Source organism: Erigeron canadensis, chromosome 1, assembly GCF_010389155.1.
Source record: "Erigeron canadensis isolate Cc75 chromosome 1, C_canadensis_v1, whole genome shotgun sequence".
NCBI classification, from domain to species: domain Eukaryota; kingdom Viridiplantae; phylum Streptophyta; class Magnoliopsida; order Asterales; family Asteraceae; genus Erigeron; species Erigeron canadensis.
In genome coordinates, this window is record NC_057761.1 from 3,439,770 (window position 1) to 3,460,363 (window position 20,594).

Genomic DNA, 20,594 nt, shown 5'->3' on the forward strand with positions numbered 1-20,594 from the left:
TAAATCTTCAAAAAATCAAAAACATTCCGTCAAATTCCATTCCTTTCAGATTCCAATTCCTTTGAAAGATTCCATTCCTTCCAAAAACATTTCGTGAACCAAACGCGCCCTAGCTTTCCTGTAATGTGTAATTCCAAGAGAGTTAACACAATGAAAACTGAAGAATTCCGAACCATAATATATTTTAGGTAGAGAAAGCTTTATAAGATAACAAGATCGGGATAATCAGATAACCGATTAAATCAAAAGAAGCTCAATGTTACTCATCCAGGTTGGGAGCCATCAGAAGTTTCATTCTTTTGAAATATTCGACTTTAGTAGTTGAAATAGGTTGGATACGAACCCAATCTACCAAACTATTATCCATGTATTCAGTTGTTGGATCAATCGGCCTCCTTCCTATGAAAATCTCCAACAACATGACACTAAATGAGACGTTAGTGTCATTCGTAGTGCTAGTCTAGCCAATCCAAATTCAGCCACCTGAGTTTTACCCATTTATAATATGCGCAGGTATAATAAAAAATGTTACCTGGCTGTGACTATATGCCTCGGTAGGTCTTCCAGGAATTTAAAACATCATAAATTTTTACCTGGCTTGCAAGTCTTGCTGTAATTTCTGTAATGCATGAACTTAAAACATCATAAATTGATCACCCAATAGACCACCTTATGTCGAAACCACCCCATTATACAACACAAATCAATACATTACCTGAGCCAAGGAGACAATTTCACCACGAACAACATACTCACATTTCAATACCTGGCAATTAAGGCAAAAACATGAGTCCAAATGTCATTCTAGCTAGCACTTCCAAATGTCCTGCAATTACTTCAAAACCACTATTATAGATACAAATCTCTGAAATCTTTTATTATACTAAAGGACAGTTGCTCTAATAACTTATCGACCAATCACAGTTCTCGATTTCTTAATGTTGACTTTTTTTCAATTTTGACTTTAATTTACACTTTTTTGTTTTCCATCACAAATTTACACTTTTTACCCAATAGTTTTAATATAATAAATAGATAATAATGGCTTATATATATCCGATAAAATAATAGCTAATAATTATCCAATAAAATAATAGCTAATATATATCCAATAATATTATCTATCATATATATTAAAAATTAATTATATAAAAATAAATTAAATTTATTGTAAATATATTAAGATTTTAGTAGTAATTGTATAATTTTAATTTTAATCTTCTATAATACTAAAACACAGTTGCTCTAATAGCTTATTGACCAATCATATCTCTCGATTTTTTTAAATTCTCAATTTTGACTTTTCTTGACTTTTTATTATATAAATTAAATAATAAGTATATCTAAACATATATGTCAATGTCGATTTAACTAAAGATAGGTATTGCATTAGTTATAATTATTAGAGTAAATTACACTTTTCATCCCTAAAGTTGACACGTTTTTCACTTTTGATCCTTAAACTTTAAAAATTACAATTTTGACCCTAAAGTTGGCCAATTTTTTCAATAATAGTCATTTGGCCTTACGGCGTTAAAAAATGGCCGTTAACGTACGCACGTGCTAGACACGTGAGAGCACTAATGTCATTTCACCTTAAACCGAGGGACGAAAAGTGAAAAAATAGCTACTTGAGGGACAAAAAATGAAAATTATACAAGTAAATTTATTCTTCCATTCTTTCTTTTCCGGTCATCTTTTCTAATTAAATTTTCCGACTAGACATTTATTTTCCCTTTACCCCCAAGCCTCTCAAATCACCACCACCTAATAACCACCAACAACAGCCGTCGCTACCAGCCACCGCCGTCTGTAACCAGCACCAGCCACTGCCACCCATAGCCACCGCCGCCTATAATTACCACCAGCCACCGCCACTACAATCAACACCAGCCACCACCGCCTATAATCACTACCAGCCACCGCTCCTTACAATTACCACCAAACACCGCCATCTACAGTTACCCCCAACCACCGCCATCTACAGTCACCTCCAACCACCGCCGTCTACATTCACCACCAACCAACCGCTGCCACCTAGAATCACCACCATCCACCGTCTTCCTTTCAATTAAAATCAAATTTTAGCTAAAGAAAAAAAAAAGATAACTGACATGTTTGAACTATAATTTGTTTGATTGGTTGTGTTTTGAATGTCATGAATTTCAGTAAATGATTTTGTTTGTGGTCTAGATTTGGATTCAAAGTCGGAAAATTTCACCGGTAAAAATGATCGGAGAAGATGATCGGAAAAGAAATAATGGAAGAATAAGTTTATTTGTATGATTTTCATTTTTCGTCCCTCAAGTAGCTATTTTTTCACTTTTCGTCCCTCAAGTAACTATTTGTTCACTTTTCGTCCCTCGGTGTAAGGTGAAATGACATTAGTACCCTCACGTGTCTAGCACGTGCGTACGTTAACGGCCATTTTTTAACGCCGTAAGGCCAAAGGACGATTATTGAAAAAATTGGCCAACTTTAGGGTCAAAATTGTAATTTTTAAAGTTTAGGGATCAAAAGTAAAAAACGTGCCAACTTCAAGGACGAAAAGTGTAATTTACTCTAATTATTATAATTCTAACTAAAGATAATAATTATTGTGTGTTTAAATTTTGTACGCCTCATACATTTATTTAATAACAATGTAGATAAATAAATCCCACTAAATAATATATTTTTTAGGCCCGTGTCTAATACATCGGCTTACGACTTTATCACTATTAGATGTTAATTTATTATGATATATAATTCAGTATATTATTTTTAGTATTAAAAAAATGATCTATATTAGTGATCATTTTGAATTTTGTTCGTTTGAACGCATCAACGATTTTGTAAAAGATGAAAGATGATATATGCTTCTAATCTAATGTAAATATATCACATTGTTTTGCTTTTTATTTGCTATCATTTGAATTAACCAGTTAATTTTTACTTATATCTTCAACTTTGAAATTACAAACTTTCATAAGTTGAATGTATGAATATCTAATATTGATAATTTCAATAGTCCCTGTGTCCAGTATTAGACACGGATCTAAAATCTAGTATATACTATATAGAATTTATTTATTTTTACAAAATATAGGTTTCAACTTTCAATCCAGTTATACGAGTAATATAATTTCGAAAAAGCTCATCCAAACACTTGATTACAGGATTTTCTTATATTATTAACAGCAATTCTTTATATATGCTGTTAAGGATACTTCCAAATAATTACTACATCCACTGAGTTTATTCACAACTTTTTTACTTATTTATAAACAGATTCAAAAGCATATATCTATAACTTTATATATGCTGTTAAGAATACTTCCAAATAGTTACTAGATCCATTAAGCTAAAATATTGAAGATGAGCAGATTAAATTCTAAGAGCAAACCGAAAGGCTAGGAATCTAAAAGTAACATAATAAGCTTATAAAATAACTAAAATGAAAAGGTAATGAAAGACCTTAGGGTTTAATGATTCGACGGTGACCAACGGCGTTGAGTGATCGGAGGCCATGGACGGAGGTGTATCGGATTTCAATATTCACTTGGTTGTTGCCTTGATTGTTGTTCATAGTTGCCTTGATTGTTGTTCAACGAAAAAAACTGTAACTCAACGAAAGTATAGGTTCTGGATCTGATTGAAATTTAAAGATTTTGACTATAAAGCGAACGATTTTGGGGCTTCGAAAGTTCTGGATCTGATTGGAAAAAAAAAGGATAGGGATTTTTTTGGGGTTTTTTTGTAGATTTTATATATGGGGAACAAAATTATAAAACAACACTTGAAGATGACACGTAAATGTAAGTGTACCTTGCGTTACACTACAATTTTTTTATGATACCAAAAATTGTGTATCATGACCCTTCAGATTTTACAAGTTATGGTAGTTTTTTATGACACGAAAAATTGCGTGTCATCATATATTCATGTGTCATAATTTAGGTGTTATTAAAAGTTATTTTTCTAGTACTGAACGTACTGATGAGGCCATTGAAATGAGCCTAATATTATTAAATATAATCCTACGATATGAAGCCAAATTTAAATAAAATAAAATTCAAATTGAATGTAGCATGTGATCATCACATTTTGACTTGAACTTCCTTTAGCAATTGCATAAGTAGAGATCCCACAATGTCTAACGGTCTCCACATATTAGCCATGCGTTAAGTATCTCTTGTATTAACATTAGGGTCCTTTGATATTGATACTACAGACATCGGGATGATAGCTGTATTACTTTGTTTTTTGGATCTGAACTATTGTGGATAGATGCTGCGACCATCAACATGTTCAAAACATGTTCAAACATTAAAAACTAACTAGTGAGTTTAATAGCCCATACGGGGCTTAAAAATCGTGTTTACGATTGTTGTTGATATAGCTAGTTTCATTATATTATATTGATGTGGTTTTGTAACTTTGTTATGTCAATACAAAAATCAAAATAGATGTCATAACCAAGTTCATACATTTACGTATAAAATTAAAAAATATATATATATATACACACATATATATATTGTTTAAAAAACACAAAACAACCACCACGAAAAAGAGTGGCAACATAAAATATGTATGTGTTGGTATATGATCACGTTTCTCAATATGATCTTTGAGAAAATGATATCTCACATCAATATGCTTTGATCGAGAGTGGTTTACTGAGTTGACAGCAATAGCAATGGCACTATGAGAATCACAATAGATAAGGATATGATCATATTTCAGACCATAATCAGTTAGTTGCGTCTTCATCCATAACACTTGAGCACAACAACTAGCCGCAGCCACATATTCAGCTTCAGCCGTTGATAGTGACACACAATTTTGTTTCTTGGAAGACCAACTCACAATTTTATCACCTAAAAATTGTAAAGTACCGGAAGTGCTCTTGCGATCAAGCTTAAAACCTGCATGATCTGCATCTGAATAAGCAGTTAAATTGAATCCAGTATCCCTTGGATACCAGAGACCTAAATTGGGTGTACCCTTCAGATAACGAAATATTCGTTTCACAGCTTGAAAATGTATATCAGTTGGAGCAGCTTGATACCTAGCACACATACATGTTGCAAATATTATATCTGGGCGAGATGCTGTGAGATACAACAATGAACCAATCATACTTTGATATCTTTTTTGGTCAAATAGTTTTCCATTTTTTTTCAGCATTTATGTTTGTTCGAGCAGCCATTGGGGTAAAAATTGACGAACATGAAGTCATATCAAACTTTTTCAACATATCATTTATGTATTTACCTTGTGATATAAAAATACCATTTGGTAATTGTTTGATTTGAAGACCCAAAAAGTAATTCATTTCCCCAATCATACTCATTTCAAAATGATTAACCATAAGAGATGAAAAATTTCGGCAAAGTGTTTGAATGGTTGACCCAAAGATAATGTCATCAACATTTATTTGGACAAGAAGAACATGTTTACCTTGTTTACGAATGAACAGGGTAGGGTCAATTGTGCCTTTGGTAAAGCCAACTCTTAATAAGAAAGTAGTTAAGGAATCATACCATGCACGGGGTGCTTGCTTAAGACCGTAGAGAGCTTTGTCTAACCTGTAGTCATGGTTTGGCCTTTTAGGATCAACAAAACCTTCTGGTTGTTCAACGTAAACTTCTTCTTTGAGGTCACCATTCAAGAAAGCTGTCTTCACATCGATTTGAAATACCGTGAAGTTTCGAAATGCGACATAAGCTAAGAAAATCTGAATGGCTTCCATTCTTGCAACTGGAGCAAAAGTTTCATCGAAGTCAACACCAAGATGTTGGCAATAACCCTTTGCAACAAGTCGAGCTTTGTTCCTTACTACCACTCCATTTTCATCCTTTTTGTTCTTGAAAATCCATTTTATTCCAATTGGATCATCTTTTCTCGGATTTGGAACTAATCTCCATACTTTCAGTCTTTCAAACTGTGCGAGTTCTTCTTGCATAGCCTTAACCCACTCTGGATCACGAAGAGCTTCAGAGACAGTTTTGGGTTCGATGTTACTGAGAGAAAGTGCAACACGACACTCGTTTACTGAAGTACGAGTAGTTACTCCGGCTTGTGGATCTCTAATAATTTGATCAGTAGGATGATTTTTCAGCATACGTGACCATTTGCGATCATGAGAAAGAGGATCTTGTTATTGAACATCAACATCATCATCATTAAAACCTGAGTTTTGTTGAGAGATGGAATCATAGCTTGGTAGAACAGCTCCCTCATAGGATGGATGATCGAAGTCAAGTGGCACATACACATTTGGAGTGTTCATCGGATTAGTTGTCTGAGTGAATTGGGTAGGTTGTTCTTGAACATTCACTTGAGAAGAATTATCAGGAGAGGGTGGTGGAGAAGAATCATTTGAAGAGGATGAAGAACTACTACTAGAAGATGTAGCACCTTGCTCAGAAGAACTTGATGATGATTCATGATTGTTGTCAAGAACTGGATTATTTGTCTGAATTGGTTCAACGATGACTTGAGGTTCTTCATCATGAATCGGTTTGGAATTGTAGAATTCTTCAAAAAGAATATCTAATTCATCACTTGTTAGAGTTAGAAACTTCTTGAATCTAGATGTTAAAGTAGAAGTCCTTGTAGAAGTACTTGAAGCACTTGCATCATTATTTGTTGGTAGCAAACTTTCTTGTTCAAAGATCATGCCTGACATCTCATCAAACCAAACATTCATTGTTTCTTGAATTGTATTTGTTCGGCGATTGTAGATTCGGTAGGCAATTGAAGTCTTGGAATAACCAACAAAGTAACCTTCATCACCTTTCTTCTCGAACTTTCCAAGATTCTCCCGATCATTTAAAGTATAACAAACACACCCAAAGATATGAAAATAGTTGATGTTGGGTTTGCGTTTGTTAACAACCTCAAAAGGAGTCTTTTCGAAACGCTGATTGACAATGGACCGATCCTGAGTGTGACAAGCAGTGTCAACAGCTTCAGCCCACATATTGGAAGGCAACTTGGAATAAGCAAGCATTGTTCTTGCAGCTTCCACTAGCGTTCGATTTCCCTTTTCAACGACACCGTTTTGTTGTGGGGTACGAACTGCAGAGAATTGGTGAGTAATGCCCTTGGATTTACAAAACTTATCAAAAACGGCATTCTTGAACTCGGTACCGTTATCCGAACGGATGTAACGAACTGGTAGTTGAAGATTTACTTGAGTAGAAGTGATGAAATCAATCAAAATCTGAGTTGTTTCATCTTTGGATACAAGAAACTTGACCCAAGTATATCTTGAATAATCATCAACAATAACCAAGATGTATTTCTTCCCATTTCGTCTTTGTACTTTCATCGGTCCACAAAGATCCAAGTGAAGCAAATGAAGCGATGCTAACGAATTTGGAGATTTCTTAGGTTTATGAGAAGCTCGTTTAATCTTCCCAACAGCACAAGAAGGACAAACATGCTCACTCTCATACTTATAGTCTGGCAAGCCTTCAATAAGATGCTTGTTGACCAAAGTATTGATAGTTGGAAAATTTAGATGAGAAAGCCTTCTATGCCACAATCAAGAATTCTTTGATGTAGCCTTGGAAATGAGACAAATATTATCGGGTTGGTTGGTTATCATCGAGATTAACGGTAAAAAGGTTATCATCACGGTCGCCACAAAGAATATCAACTCCTTCTAGAGTTTGAACTTTGCAAAGAGATTGTCGAAAAAGAACTTGAAGATTGTTGTCACAGAAGTGTCCAACACTGAACAAGTTATGACTTAACCCTTCAACATAGTGAACTTTCTTGATGACAATTCCATTACGTTCAATGTCTCTATAACCTAAGATAGGAGCGAAATTGTTGTTCCCAAATCGAACAGTTCCCATGAATCGTTCAATAAAGTTCTTGAGCAATGCTTTATTGCCAGTCATGTGTTTTGAACACCCGAAATCGAGTATCCAAACACAGATGGTTATTTCCTGCAATCAAAGAAATTTAACCAACTTTAGGTACCCACTTGAAGACGGGTCCTTTGTGGTTAGTTAACACAAGCAGGGTATATAACTTAGGAATAGCATAAGCATTAACAAGCACATTATCAACAAGCATATTTGGATAAAAAGTACGAACATTCACACGGGAATTAAAGGTAACATGTCTATTAGCATTCAAATCATTCACACAAGCACAAGAATTAAAATTGTTTACAGACCCACAAGGCATTGCCTTGGCATTATTAACATTGTTTTTCAAAGATGAATTGTTCAGATCAATAGGAACTCTCTTCTTCCTATTATGACTCTTTCTCCTCCTCCTCTTCTTCTTTTCCTCAACATGCTTACTAGTGATCTTAGGTACTAATGACTTAGCTACCCATTTAGTATCACTATTTATGCTCTTTCCACCTGTTGAATTGAAACTAAGAAGATTAGAACGATGGGATTTAGACACTTTCATCTTGTTAGGAGCTTTTGGAGGTGGGGAAACTTCTTGCTTCTTTGGTTTATCATGAGAAAACCATCCATATCTATCCCTATATCTAGTTGAACCATTCGATGTAACCTTGTTTAGCAACCCTGAGCTAGACTTAGACACCTTAGGTAAAGAACTAGATTGAGAGTTAGATGGAGAAGCCTTAGGATAGTCTTTCGGAAGTTTCACTTTGGTGTACTTAGGTCTGGGTGCGGTCTCAGCTTGTTCCTTTTTGACATGTTTAACTGGGGTAGGAATTTTTGGTTCTAATTTATTGGTCTTTTGTTCAGTCTTGACGAGTTTGGTCTTAACTCGTTCCTTTGAGTAGTATGAAGTTGGAGCTTTGAAAATTGAATTCTGAGATTTAGATTTCTCTTTTGTTTCAACTTTGATTTTGGTAGATTCAATCTTTTTCTCTGTTTCTGAATCAAAAACATGTTCTCCCTCCATGAATTTATCAAAATCATCTTTAGTGAAATCATTTGAAAAATTAAATTGCACTGGAGAGTGATTTGTTTTAGATTTTTTCAAAAGTTTTGAACAATTAGAAATCTTGGTGTCCAAATTCACATCACGGGTAGTCTCGGAAATTAGGTCAACTTGAACTGACACATCTTCGGTCTCACAAGAAAATTGAGTAGAAGTATCAACACCTATATTAGTACTAAGCTTAGGGTGAACAACTAACTCATCAAGGGTATTGCATGTGAAAAACCTATAAAAGTACCATACCAAAACTAAACTATGTGCAAGTTCTTCATCAGATAAATCAGATTGCACATCATCATCAGCTATAAAGGTAGTTGTATCTTGATAAGTACTTCCAAGAGAATCAGTCAAGGTCTGAGTGGAGGAATTTGTAGATGAAACACAAGTAGTTTGGGTTGAATGTTCTACTAAATCAATTAGGTCAGTTTGAGTAGAATCATTCTCACAAACTTTCTTAGCATGTACAACAACTAATTTATCCTCTGAATATGGATTTTGAGACTTGAGATGATCAATGACTTTTTGTTGAAAATTCACCTTTTGTTGTAAACCTTCTATTTGTTTTTCCAAAAATGTTGATGGAATATACATTTTAGTTGGTTTAGGTGGAGGACAAACAGATTCTTGGTTTTGAAAATTCGATGCAATTTCTTCTAATTTAAAAATTGAAGACTCTTTTGTTTCGTAAGAAGCATTTAGAGCATCATAATTAACCAAAAATTCTTCTTTTGGTTTCTCAACTTCATCGGTCTCAAATTCGTTATCCAATGAACGAATAAATTGTCGTACCATACCAAGTCGAAGAAATTTTTCATCATACAAAGGTTCTATTTCATCCTTGGCTTTTTGCAATGGTGTAATATTCTCAAATCCCAACCCGAGAAGAAGATCATCTTTTGCAATTTTTGACTTGTTAAAATAGGCAGTGAAATCCAAGAGAGGGTTTTGTTCAACTTTATATAACTTCTCTTGATAGAAAAGTATATTCTTTTTAAATTCCTCAACTTGTTTTTCAAGATTTTCAATCTCAACGCCTTTTAGAAAACAAGTATGATTTAGGTCAGAAATCTTCCTTTCAAGTTCAACATTGTTTGGTTTAGCTTCTTGAAGCTTCTTATTGAGAATATCAACATCCATTTGTCTAGCATTTGCCCAAAGCCATTCATTGGTCTTTTGAATTCAAGATCTTGATTGGCTTTTTCAAGATCTTGAATGGTCTTTTCAAGATTATGACATTTTTGTAATAACTTACAATAAGGAGAGGCATTCAACTCACATTCTTTAACCAACATCTTTTCTTTATATGATTGAAAGTCTTGTTTAATAGTATCATGATCAAAAAGTAATTTTGAATGTTCTTCAAGAAGTTTTGAAAATTCACTTTTAGAAAATGAAATACTATGTTTCAACTTTTTGTTTTTGTTGGCTAAAGTCTTAATATGAGTTGTCAAGTTAGACAGAGCTAAATTGACTCTTTATCTCTAACTAATGAAAAAGTAGAGTTAAGATTTACCTCATCATCCGGGTACTCATCATCAGTGCTTTCAGCCTCAAAAGCCTTGTCCTTGGCCAACCTCGCCATAAAGCAAACATTAGCAGAAAGATCTTCATCTTCATTATCCGAGAGCAATAGCCATTTGTCATCTTCAGCAAGCAATGCATGATCGGCTTCCACTTGCTTGGCTAATAACATCTTCTGCTTGTAGTACTCATAGTTCCGCTTACGAGGTTGCTTGCAATCAATAGCAAAATGACCAAGAATTCCACAGTTGTAGCACTTTTTGTCTGATGTTTTCCCCTTCTCAACAACTGGTTTCTCAAATCCTTCTTTCTTCTCACCATGCTTTGATCCATTTCCTTCACCATGCTCATAACTCTTTGAATGATAGTGTTCCTTCTTTGGAAATGCACTTGTAGAAGAAGTGTGAAGATTGTTGTTTGTTGGCCTCGCTTTGTAGAATTTCTTCTTGAAATGCTTAGTTACTGCGGCAAGAGCTTGATATAGTTCATCTGAAACACCATCTCTTGTAGCCATCATATCATCTCCCTCCTCATCAGATGAAGAAATAACTACCATTTGCCTTTTAAGAGCTTCAGAAACCTTCTTTTCAACAATCAATGCCAAAGGATCATAAGATACAACTTCTGGCATTTTGCTTGATGAAGCTTTGTTTAGAACTTGATGTTCATTGAGTTTGAAGGATTCATGAAGATTATGGATGGTGAACTTGGTCAGATTTTGATGTTGCTTAATCTGTGTTCCAAAATCTTCCCATTCTGGACCAAGAACTTTGATGAATTTGATGTTTAACTCAATCTCTGATTTCTTGAAATTGTTCTTCCTAAGTTCATTTATGACATTGCAGAACCTACAGTAGACAACTTCTAGAGATTCATTTGGCAATTTGCTGAAGCTGTCAAACTCAGTCAATACATTTGTCAATCTTATTGTAGAAGTCACGTTAGATCCTTCCATTTGTCTTGCCACCTCATCCCATATCTCCTTGGCTGTATCATAAGAATCAACAGAACCATAGATTTCATCTGGTAGTGCTTTGTATAAACATGATCTAGCTCTGTTATCAGCAGTTGTTCGATCTTTTTGTTCAGCATTCAAAAGATCAAGAGTGAGTATTGCACCAGTAGTGGGATGGCGATGAACTGCAAGTCCATTAAGGATGTAATTTTTAAGAAGGTGACCATTTGGTTGACATTCCACATAGTCCATAAATCTTTTCTTCCATAGTCCATAGGAACCACGGTAGAGAACTAGAGGTCTTGTATCTGAACCCAATGCCAATGCTTCACGAGAAGCCATTTGAAAGAGATTTGATTTGAAACTTGAAATGAAATAAGAGTTGTAAAAATCAGGAAATGAAACGATCTTGGTTGAAGATCGTTCTTGGAGAATATCGTTTTGGAAGATAGTCCTGGATTGAATTAAGAAATGAGACGATTTTGAAGTGAATCGTCTTGGAGAAATTGAGTGGAATTTGGTTGAGTATAAAAAGAAATTGAAATTGAGGTATGATTTTGGATTTTTGGAACTGGAATTTTGAAATTGAATTAAAGGAAATTGTAATGAAATTTGTGAAATAAGAGTTTTGGAAATGAAACGATCTGAAATTGTAAAGAAAATGAGACGGTCTTGTTTTGAAGATCGTCTTAGGTTCTGAGTACTTGAAGAAATTCTCTAAGTAATTTTTGAAAAATTGGACAGAGTTTCAGTATGAAATGGAGTGAAAGAAATTTGAGCAAAACTAATCAATGAGATTAGTTACCCAGTAAGTGTGTGATTCCCAATCACAACGACTTCAAATTATCAATCAAACCACACCAGCTTTCAAAGAAACTGAGACGATCTTGTTAGGATCGTCCTAGGTTTCAAGAAGCCGAGACGATCTTGTCAGGATCGTCCTAGCTTTCTGTCACAAAACTTACAATATTCAAATACTTTTTAAGTATTTGAATTGACCAAACCGATCCTTTCTGATTAGTTAGCCACAAACAAACACTTCAAACCACAACCACTTGCCAGAACGATCTTGTGAAGATCGTCCTATAAGCCACAAAGCTTATTAATCTGGAAAATGAAAGTTCAAAGGCTGAGACGATCTTGTGAAGATCGTCCTAGCGAAGATTGTCTTGTGGTCATCTTCTTCAACATCTCATCAGCTATTTTCAAAAACTCCATTGATGAATTCTAAAAACTTCAATATCTTTCATATTACTGAGAGTTAGAACTTGAAATCACTTGCAAAATGTTTGTTTTCACCTCCGCAACAAATCCTTAAACAAAATTCAGCAAAAAAACACAACATAATCAAATCCCAAATTTTAGCGCCAAAAATTAAAAAATTCAATCTCGAGTTATAGATTGAATTGGAACTTGAAACTTGACAGGATTATGTTTTAGACTATCAGGAATCTATTGGTGAACAAAAATCTATGATTTTATGTGATTTAAGCGGTGAAAAATGATGAAACAGTGGACGGATAGAAAAACGGTTTTCGAATTTGATTTTTGATGAATTTGAGATCGAATTCAGTTATGGATCGATATCAAAATGATGTTTTTCTCTGATACCACATGTTATAACACGATTTCTCGCTTGAATTCGAGCTTAACAATGATGGATTTGATGTGTGTGTTCTTGATGTAAGTGTGTGAGTTGAGAGAGAAAGTGTGTGTGTTGAAAGTCTGATTTTATTCAATGTGTAAATGTAATAGGAAAATGTTATGATTATCTAAGGTATGGGGGTATTTATACCTAAATACACAAATATGCTAATTATCACAATTAGCCCATCAACCTTAGTAATCATTCACCTATGACCTAACTACAAGTAAGTCCACTAATTTAAATTACAATTTATCACTATTTTTGAATTTTTAACAAGTTTGACTTTGAAATTTTAAAAGTTGACAAATTTAGTGGGACGGAGGGAGTAACATTTTTTTTTTAAGGAATATTTGTGATCTTTCAAGATAATTTAAAAATATACTAGATTGTATCTCGCGTAATACGCGGATAAACATATCTATCTACCAATAAACTAAAACAGGATTAAGATTTTATTTAAACGACACGTGACGTAATTTCTTGATCGATACTTGTCTTTTTAATTTATTTATTTTATTAAATTAACCTTTTTAATTGCATATGGATTCAATTTCCTTATTAGACTTAGAATTTAACTTTAACTCTTAACTTATAAATGCAAAACACATTATAACCTTATTTGATTAATCGTTTTCTTATTAATAAAATTGTTTTTTTTTCCTTTTCAAGTCTTCAACTTTTATTACTTCTATTACTTATAATAAGTTAATAACATGAAAACTTCAATTTGAGTTTGCGATCTGAAATCACAAGGCTATTTGCCGTCATTTACTATATTTACAAGTTCTGAATTTGATGTGATAATAAAAATTTAGGGTATATCTAAAACTCTAAGTAAACATATATTATATTTATCATTACTGTTTATTATAATTTAGCTTCGATCATTGGCTTACTTTAACCATAATTTATTTCATACTCACGAATCATGTATGTGACATATTCGAACTTTTTTATGATATAAATTATATAGATGTCGTACATCATACGAGTATTAGGACTAATATAACTAATAAAATACTAATATTTCATGATAATGTATTGACAAATTGTAAATAAAAGAGGTAAAAATAATTACATGATGTAGATATAAAGAAAAAAGAAGAGGGATTTTAGTGATCAATTATCCAGATATTTAATCTTTATATTATATTTGTATCATTTTATTAATTTAAGAAATATAAAAAAAAAGATGTTGAAAATTTGACGATGTTGTCCATTTATAACTCTTTATTTTTTTTATTATTCTAGACACTATATATATTAGATATATATTTTATTTAAGTATCATAAGATATTAATAACGTAAAGTTAAATACTTATATTATAACAAATAATTATTACGTTATATGATAAAAACATATATAAAGTTATAGTTTAATAACACTTAAAAAATCAAAAAAGTTATTTTAAAAAAATAAATAAAATTTATGAATTAATTTTCATAATTATATAACTAAATTAATTACTTTCTATAATTATAAAATATAGAAATTTACTTTCGATAATCAATAACCAGATTTAAATTTATTAAATTAAAAGTAAGTTTAAATGGAATTATAAAAGGTAAATGACATCATCAATCTGATTTAATGGTTCTAATTAAAAGTTGAGTTTTATTCAAGTATTCAAACTTTTTCATTTTAGAATTAAAGTTTCTGTTTTATACATATTTAACGATATATATATATATATATATATTGAAATAAATTAAATGATTTAATTCTAGTAATTAAAACTTTGACTAAATATATAAAATAAATATCAATTAAAATTTAAACTATATTGATATATCGGTCATTTTGTATATTGAATTATATTGAATTTGTATAACTTTTAATAACTAGGGTGTAATTTTTATTAAGTAGTATAGATATTTAAGAAAATTACATAGACTCTAAAATAAGTCAAAATCAAAAGAATCTGCATTATATGAAGAGATAATATTATAGTAATAGAAACAAATTAAAAGGTATAAAGGTATAATATTCATGAAACAACATATTGGAGCAAGTAGTTAAAAAAATGATTAGTGGAACAAGTGTAAGATATACTCAAATCTGGGGTCCAAAAAGAAGGAACGCAAAGTTGCTTTGTGCATGCTGTGAATTATCTCCCTTTGGCTGGCATATACACATATCGATCACCAGGCCATAATTCATAAACTTTACTAATGATTCTTCTTCTTCCATTAATACTTGGATAGCAAAATGTTAGGCAGGTTTATATGTCCATCTTCTTTGAGAAATGATAGTAGTATCATTCTTTTTAATCAACTTACCATTAAATACAATATATGTAGCAGACTGTACAAGTCAGTAATGCAGTGTTGTGGTAATAACATCAAAACAAATGGTACGATTATCACTTCCCATCTTCTTTTCGTGTGGGCTAACCATGCCTAGTGAAAACTTTGAGTTAACTTCTTGTTGTAATTATATATAATAAGATCTATACTTTACAAACCAATGATTTCACATTTTCACATATAAACTACATTGTAATTGTAATCTTAATTAAAAGACATACATTAAAATTTGTTCTATGTTTTTTTCTCTAGATACTTTTAGACAATTTAAAAAGCTCTTATTTTGTTAATACCTGAAAATGTGTATAAATATTTACATTTACAAGTGCAAAGACAATTTTTCACGTAAAAAAAAATAAGAGTTTGCATGTACAAGTGTGTAAAAATATGTACAAGTGTGTACAAATATGTAACTTGTAAAATATTTCAATTTTTAGAAATCAATTTATAACTCCAAATTTTTTAACGCAAAAAAGGCACGAAAAAATGTTGGATTATCAATTATAATCTATACACTCTTAAGTGTAAATCACATAAATAGTTGTTCATATTATTCTTAATATAAATCTGTTATTAGTCATTATATTTTTTTTTCACATGCATTGTATAAATGCCAACAATTTAATTATATATTTCAACACTCTTTCATGTCAACAATTCATACACTACTACTATGCCACTTTAGGCCCCATACGGCCATACAGGCGATACAAAACGTGGTGGATGTATTACTAATAGTAATAAAAATGGAAGTACCGGAGTGCGTACATATTATTTTATTCGAAACTAAAAACGTATATATAAAACCTATGCCAAATAATTTAACAAATGTTAAGTTAGTTCAGATGGTAAGGTGCGATGCCCCTAACATGTTTCATGCTGGTTTGAATCCTAGCCCCCTTTTTATTTTCTAAACATTTATTTCATTTCCTTTCTCAATATTTATATTACAGATCGCTTAATTATATAAATATAATCTACCGCAAATAAATAACAAATGTTTAAGTAGATGACTTGGTAATTGACATTGCCTATTATAGAGTTGATAAGGGTTTGAGCCCTGTCAATTGTTTTTTTTCAAACATTTTACTAATACACAATTAATTCAATGTTTTCAATTGTTTTTAACATCAACATTTTTATAATAATTTGTATATTTTTAAATTTATTATTGTGATTGCTTCACAAGAGATTTAACTTTTTAATACATATACTTTTATTTTTCAACTTAGTTTTTAACAAAAACATTTATTTTCTCTTTAATATTGCATTAAACATAATAATTTTTATAGTTTCAACGTTTTAAACCTTTTATTAATAATTCAATGTTTTTAAGCTGAGAAATATACATTTATGTGTTGATAAAAAATTTTCAAAAAGTTTTTATTAATATGTTATTATTAACATGAATTTTAAACATATTTATTTTTTCTTTTACGCCTTTTAAAATGTAATGCTCATTAAGTTTTAAAAAATTCGTTACGATTTGTTCATTTTATCTACGTTTTGTTATAAATTAATTCAAAAGTTAATCAAATCGAGATATTTTAGTTATGATATATGTAAATTTTATGATTTATTTAGTAAGTTTGTTTGTCATGTGTTTTAAACGAAATGTTTCCCGGACTATCTTGCTATGTGTCACGGGCGAAGCCTGGACACAAAAACTAGTTTATTTACAAATTAGGTGTATCCTCCGCAACATTAATTCTTTTTTTTCCTCCTACGATAGTGTTTCTCAATTATGCCTTTTTATTGTTTTAGGTTTTAAGTCCCTAATAAAATGCTACAGGATACCTTTTAAGTCCCTAATTACTTTTATATATCTTTTAGTAACAGACTATTTAATTATTTTACCATATATGTATTTAATACTTCTACTGTGTGTAATAATATTTTTACATTGTGATAAAATTTTAAAAAAATAATACAAAATTACAAATACCACACTTCTTATATGAAAGGTGATATTAGTATTACACCATCTCTATATATAATAAAACACAAGATTGTTTTCTATAATTATTTTTAGAAATTTTTGATGTGGCAAATCTATATTTCACCATAAATTTTTATTTATTTAATTATGATGTCATTAATATATATATAAGTAAAATAGAAATAGCCCTTTACATGTTTAATAAAAGATTTAATCATTTATTTAAAGGAAAAAACATTTCTCATATATAATATTACAAACAAAATGTCTTTTTTTATTTATTTAATGCGGTAGTTATTTCTGTTTTAAAATTTTTTATTTTGTTAGTTAATTTATTAGCTATATAATTATTGTGTTAGTTGAATTACTAGATTTATATCAAGTTATAATGTTTTCATAACAAACATTATATATATTTTTAATATATTTTATAATTTTAAATTTTAATTAATAAGCCCGGGTTAAACCCGGGTTAATTAACTAGTTTGATTAATATACCAATATACCACAAGTCCACAATCATGTATTGGTAACTTGTACCGTTGCATTAAGAGCTGTATGTTTGATAAATGAATCAAAAATTATGATAATAATATCACCACTCCTTTTATATTTGGTTAGAAAGATTTATTATTTCTTATTTAAAAATGAGGTGTGTCGTCATCAACCCTCTTTATTTCTCCACAACAGTGTTTCTCTATTATATCTTTTGTTTTTGTACCTGTGTGCATAATGTTTGTAGAAGACGACGACAAGATGTATAAAGCATGTCAGAAAATGTTACATGTTCAATCTTTTCAAACATTTAAACCTCGAGGCATTATGTTATATAATGGATTACAACAAAAATAGACCACTAATTTTCATGCTTCATTCTCCACCTTTCATTATCGTTTGAGTACGTGTGTCTTCAAACCTATTGCACCCCACCCATCAAATTTTGACATTGATGTATCTGTATTCGGCTCATCTTAAATGTCTTCTTAACTTTTTTCTCTCTTATTTTATAATATTTGTGTAAAAAATGGGCAGTGTGTCGTCGTATTCAGTTTTATGCCAGAAGCTCGAATTTTTAAAGGATAATGGTATCTGAATATAAACAACTATGACTAAAAGTTATGTAATGTAACCAACTACTCGATTAGCTATGTAGTGTAACCATCTTTGTTTTTTGGGTTATGTTGTGTAAGTTACCGGCTAATTCAAGTTTCCATCCTGGTAAGCCAAAAATAAAGTTATAGATAATGGCATCGGAGTATTACCAACTATGAGCAAAATGTTATGTAATGTAGTGAACTACTTGACTAGTTGTGTAGTGTAACAACCTTTGTAATTCCACTAACAAAAATAAAGTTATAAAATTATTCATTTTTTTTGCTTCTTTTATCTTCTTTCATTTCATCACACGGATTATGCAACCCAAAATGAGAATCTAAACCCAAATATATTAACTCACCCAATTCATCATATTATCATCAATCAATATATCTTCTTCTATTTATCACTATATATATATATATAAATTTCTCCTTCGCCGTCGTAAACAAATGGTTTTACTATAATATTAATCACTACACTATACCATGATCTGATACCTCAATGGGTTTTGCTTTATAGGATTCCACAACTATTGTCAAAGATCCGAATGACAATGGCTCAACGAAGAATGCAAAAGCTCAAAAAAAGTCCGATCATTTCACCGAAATATGTTGATGTTCTTCACTGTTGTCGGAACCTGATGCTGTTCTTCACTATCGACGGAATCTGGTGTTGTTCTTCACTGTTGTCATTCACCATCTACTCGATAAATATCCATGTATTAATCTAGTCACTTACACACAAATTAATCTAGTCGAGTAGTTGGTTACATTACATAACCTTTTGGTCATAGTGGATTACACTCCGGTGTCATTATCACTAAAAATAAAAGTGGTATTCACATAACCCCAGCAGGGATAATATCAAGGTAAATCAACCACTTAAATTCAATTCTACCTCTGATAAGATTCGAACCTAACTTGCTCCTAGAAAATGGCAGCTTATGACCGACTCTTTCTACGAAGAGTTGGTTTGCGTAGCAATATATTGGAAGTGATTTTGACATAAACACGAGTATATGACGATGGACAATACGATTTTTTAATCAGATAATTACATATATAAACCTGCTTTAGAAGGCTAACATTATTCATTAAGTGACTCCTAGATCCCTTTGTCTACCTGGTCAAAAGTTATCAACATTCTTTGAGTAGTTTAATTTGATTAAAATTATAGCAAACATAGCGTAAATATTACTGTGTGATATGAATTGTAAAAATGGATCGTAACCTACACAACGCTACCTGGAGTCTCTTAAACGACGGTAACTGACGAAGCAAGTGACGAGAGTACTGTTGGTAGCTTACTCAGTGTAATATTTAGTGTTATCATGAAGATTTTTTTTTTAATACTCTTTAAATTTAGTATGAAAGATATTTTTAGTGACAACCTTTTACTCTTAAATAAGAAGAATATAAGGTAGTGATTCTAAACGAAATAATCATAAAATTGTGAAAATGTTTCATGTGCCTAGAATGTAGAACTAAAAATATGTCTAATTAAAAAAGATTTACACATAACAAAAATAATGATAAAGATTAAGAAAGAGAATGTGAAATCCATGTGTTAAAAATCGAATGAATTAGGCATGTATTTAGACTCATTTATTAGGTATATTTATCATCATTCCTGTAATATCAAGTTTGTATTAAAATGGTGTAAATGGATTCCAAATAAGCAATGTATATATGTGTGGGCGACCATTAATCGTATTCCTACCATGGTGACTCTCCGGGCTCGTAAATGTGGATACTCTGAGACGAATTTAATTGTGTTTTATTCAAGAAGAGACTGGTTTTGGTGCTTATAGGTATATCATGACGAGAAAGGGTTATTTAAGAATTTACAAATAAAAAAGAATGCGACAATAATTCTAAGCCACATATTTTCCCCTATGACCTATCACTCTCAATGACCTATCTCCCCCACCAGCTACCCTTTATAAATATCCTTAAGAGTGAAGCCCATTCCGAATCACAATTTTTGTCCAACTTATACATGTGTAGGTTATGCGTAAGTATCAAAAAGAAAACAAAAATTAAAAAGTCGTCAAAAGTATATTAAATTGCATCTCTAATTAAAGATGACAAAATTTTAAGATTACCCATACTTTTTCTTTTATCTAACGATTTACGGTTTGTGAGATAAAACATTTTGAATGATTTAAATGAATTTTTCTTATTTAATTGAAGAGAGA

At 31.4% G+C, this 20,594-nt stretch overlaps 1 long non-coding RNA gene across 1 annotated transcript; it reads right to left on the reverse strand.

Annotated features, from left to right (window-relative positions):
* Nucleotides 1-205: 205 nt before the first annotated feature.
* LOC122597884 lies at nt 206-3,491 on the reverse strand. Its single transcript, XR_006323489.1, has 3 exons — nt 3,457-3,491; nt 716-766; nt 206-619 (listed from the first exon to the last, which is right to left on the reverse strand). It is a non-coding gene; the product is annotated as an uncharacterized LOC122597884 (long non-coding RNA).
* Between the last annotated feature and the right edge of the window lie 17,103 nt (nt 3,492-20,594).